The following is a 4618-nucleotide window of genomic DNA, read 5'->3' on the forward strand; positions in this document are numbered from 1 at the left end:
CAAGCCCAGCAGGGGATGCTGTAGAGAAATGATTCATACTGTTTCACTACACTAAGGAGCCCTTTTACTAAGCTTCGTAGGCGTCTACGCTCAGCCAACACACATAAATTTTGAGTTACCGCCCGGCTACCATATGGCCCTTGCAGTAATTTCATTTTTGATGCGTGTCTGCTACACGCACTGGAAAATATTTTTATTTTCTGGTGCACGGGTGGTAATCGGGTAGTAATTGGCATTTTACGCATGTAGACCATTACTGCCTGGCGACTGCATGAGACCTTACCGTAGGTCAATGGCTGGCAATAAGGTCTCAGACCCAAAATGGACGTGCTGCAATTTTCATTTTGCCACAAGTCCATTTTTGGCAAAAAAATCCAAAATGTTGGCTTTATTCCCATGTCATCAATATGTTTATTTTAAAACTTGCTAAACTGCTGCTATTGAAAGAGAAATTGAAGCAGTTTACAATACTGAAATTAGGGTAAATAAGAGGGGAGGGGGACAGAAAATGAAAAAAAGAGGAGTACAGTCCCAACTGCAGCAACCACCATTGACACAACCTAACCCCAGTAAGAAAAAGTGTGTTTTCAATTCAATCCTTTTTTAAATTTTTTGACGTTAGTTTTGGAGAGCCGATTGAAGGGCCTTCCAGAGAGCTGGAACAAGATTTATTTATTTCTTATAGAGCACCTACAAGCCTGAAAGCTATTGAAGTGCTGTACGTTTATGTATAATAGGCATGTTTCTGTTCCTGGAGGACTCACAATCTGAGTTTGTAGCTAAGGTAATGAAGGGTTAAATGATTTGCTCAAGGTACACAAGGCAGTATAGTAGGATTTGAGCTGGGCTCTTCTGGGTTTCAGGCCATTGCTCTAACCCAGGGGTTCTCAACCCAGTCCTGAGACACACTTAGCCAGCCAGGTTTTCAGGATACCCACAATGAATATACATGAGACAAATTTGCATACCATAGAGGTAGGGCATGCAGATCTATCTCATGCATATTCATTGTGGGTATCCTGAAAACCTGACTGTCTAGGTGAGTCCCGAGGACTGGGTTGAGAACCCCTGCTCTAACCATTAGGCTGCTCTTCCACTGCCTGCCTAGAGGAATCTAGTCTAGCTGTGGGACCACAAGATGATACTAGTCTTCAGAATTAAACTTCTATAAGAAATATAAGGGATTGAAAGATCAGAGAGATAATGTAGAAACCTACTGTGCAAGGTTTTATGGCCACGATTTGTACCTTGAACTTGATATAGTAGGAAACAGGGAGCCAATGGGCACATTTGAGCAGGGGTTAACATGATCAAATTTCAGAGTATTAGTAACTAATTTAATTGCTGTATTTTGGACCACTTGAAGAAGATGAAAACGTGCATATGGAAGGCTATTATAAATTGAATTACAACAGTCATGTCGGCTGATAAAAAGTATAAAAACCATTGTAAGCAAAGCAGATCTATCCAAAAAGACTTGAATAGCACAAATAGACCAAAGAAATATAACATGACTTGACTGCTCTAGAAATTTATATAGAAAAAGAGAGTTGCAGGTCAGTGAAACAGCCTAGTATTTGGTGGGATGATGCTAATGAAAGAATATTTTCTAAAAGTACAGAAGCTACAGTCAGGGTCATAGTCTGACCAGTGATCCACATGGCCTTCAGTTTTAAAGGGTTGAGCTTTTTAGATGGTGAGACTCTGGCCAAGAAGAAACTGCAGGAGGTATTGAAAGATCAGGGCTGGAGAAATCATTGTAAGTAATTAAGTAATTAAATGTCATCTGCAATGAAGTGAAATGACTCCTAGGTATTGAATTATGAGTGCTAAATAACTCAGAAAAGGAGAAAAAAGAGAAAAGGACCAAATTTTGATGTACACTACATGCCAGTGAAAATTTAAAGAATACGTAGAAACAGCAATGAGTCCGAAAAGAATAGAATCATTGAAACTCAGTTCCTCTAAGGCCACACGTAAGTTGTGAATTACCAAATCAAAAGTGGTTGTGAGGTCTAGGGAGACCACCAGTACAATCTTACCTCTATCCAGAAAGCTATGTTCCTCACTCAGCATTGCTGTAAGACTAGTTTCCATACTATGGAATTCCATAAAACCAGATTATGTAGGGTGAAAGATATTCATCTTGGCCACTTGGAGGGGCATTTTCGAAAGAAACGTCAAAGTTGCGATTTGGACGTCCTTGCAAAATGTCCAAATCCAGGGGATGGGAAAACCATATTTTTGAAAAAAGATGGACGTCCGGACATCTTTTGTTTCAAAAATACCATCAGAGATGTCCCTAGACATGGATGTCTTTGACTTTTGGCGATTTTCTAAACCAAAGATGTCCATGTCAAAAATGTCCAAATGCAAGCCATTTGGTTGTGGGAGGAGCAGCATTTCTAGTATTTGCAAATATTTTATTAATTTCCAAGAATACAAATAACAGGAAAACAATGATGGAAAAACAAAGGAAGCAAGAAACACAACAGGTGGGAAAGGAAAAAAGAGAAAGGAAAGAAGAGAAAAAAGGAGGGGAAAGCATCCAGGTGTTTAACAAATAAGTCCTTTGTACTGGTTTAAGGTGTGACCTGAATAGTTTGGAGGTAGTTGTCCAAAATAGACCAAATTTTTTCCTTAGATACTATCATCCGACTTTTCGCAGCCATGGCGAGCTCAAACTTCTGATGCTGCAGGACTGTATTCCACCAGAAATGAATATTCAGCAACTGTGCGTTTTTCCAGTTTTGCAAAATATGCCGTTGAGCAATAGTGAGGAGAATGTCCAATAGTTTTGATTGCGGGGATGTCAAATCAAAAGTTGCATGAACGGACTTAAAAATTACAATTGAATAAGTCAGGTCATCAGTTATGGGCAAAATTTTGCCCATAATTGAGGAGCAGCATTTCTAGTGCACTGGTCCCCCTCACTTGCCAGGACACCAACCGGGCACCCTAGGGGGCACTGCAGTGGACTTCATAAAATGCTCCCAGGAACATAGCTCCCTTACCTTGTGTGCTGAGCCCCCCAAAACCCCACTACCCACAACTGTACACTACTACCATAGCCCTTATGGGTGAGGGGGAGGGCACCTATATATGGGTACAGTGGGTTTGTGGTAGGTTTTGGAGAGCTCACTGTTTCCTCCACAAATGTAACAGGTAGGGGGGTATGAGCCTGGGTATGCCTGTCTGAAGTGCACTGCAGTACCCACTAAAACTGCTCCTGGGACCTGTATGCGCTGTCATGGACCGGTGTATGACATCTGAGGCTGTTATAGAGGTTGGCACAACATATTTTTAAAGATGTTTTTTGAGGGTGGGAGGGGGTTAGTGACCACTGGAGGAGTAACGGGAGGTCATCCCCGATTCCCTCCAATGGTCATCTGGTCATTTTGGGCACCTTTTTGTGCCTTATTCATAAAAAAACCCCACGTCCGGGTAAAAACGTCCAAGTGTTTGTCAGGGACGTCCTTGCTTTTTTTGATTATGGGTCAAAGATGTCCAAGTGTTAGGCATGCCCAAGTTCCACCTTCGCTACGCCTCTGACATGCCCCCTTGAAATTTGGACGTCCTTGCGACGGACTGCAGTTGGAGACGTCAAAAATCGGGTTTCGATTATACCGATTTGGACGTTTCTGTGAAAAGGACATTCAGCTTCCGATTTGTGTCGAAATATGGACGCCCTTCTCTTTCAAAAATGAACCCGTTGGTCTCTCAACTGAATGAAAACCACTTGCTCTGCTAATTTTGCCTATATATGGTAGGTTTCATACAGGCAAAAAGTTGCTAGGGGAAGAGTTTCTCTTTTTTTAGATAGGTCTCACTACTATGGCTTTCCATGAGAAGGCAAATTCCCCAGACATGGGCTTTGAATTAACCATAGAGAGTACATAAGTGTGTAGGGCCTGTAGAGAATTCTTCAAGGACTTAGAGGGAACTGATAGAAGTGGACTGGGAGAAAAGTTTTCCAAGGGAAAATAACTAGTTTAATGTCTTTCAAGGTATGGAAGAGCTGTAGAAAGATTTTGGTGGTACAAACCTAGATCCGTGTTGTGAGCCAACAGAATGTCTTGGAGGAACAGTAGTGCCTTCTGAAGAAGTCCAAAGAGTTGTGTTCCACTAGAAACAGAAGAACTGGGTGATTGGGAGGAAATGAAGGATTGTTGACGTCCTGCAATTATAAAGAGAAGAAGGAAGAAAGCTGTTCATTGGCTGGGGGACTAGCTAATGTCAGGTAGTTTATGGGAATGTCCCAAGACTACATTCACAATGCTGAAAAGTTCTTTAGTAGGACAGGAGCTCCTAGCAATCTTATGAAAAAGTAGGATTTTTGGGCAGATTTTATATTCCATCGATAGATCCTAAGCTTTTTTTGTATATTTGTGAGAGGTTGATTTATTCTTTCTCCATAGATGTTCAGTTTGTTGGACCTGTCTCCTAAGCACTGCTAAATTCTAATGGTTCCATGGGTTCTTATGATGATCTGAGAGAACATTTTTTCTAAGGGAAGTCAACTCATTTAAAGATTGGGAGAAAATGGTATCCCACATGGATGCCTGTGTAGTAACTGAACACGTGGAAAAATCCTCTGAAAACTGAGATTTTGAGATGA

Source organism: Microcaecilia unicolor, chromosome 6, assembly GCF_901765095.1.
Source record: "Microcaecilia unicolor chromosome 6, aMicUni1.1, whole genome shotgun sequence".
Lineage (NCBI taxonomy): Eukaryota > Metazoa > Chordata > Amphibia > Gymnophiona > Siphonopidae > Microcaecilia > Microcaecilia unicolor.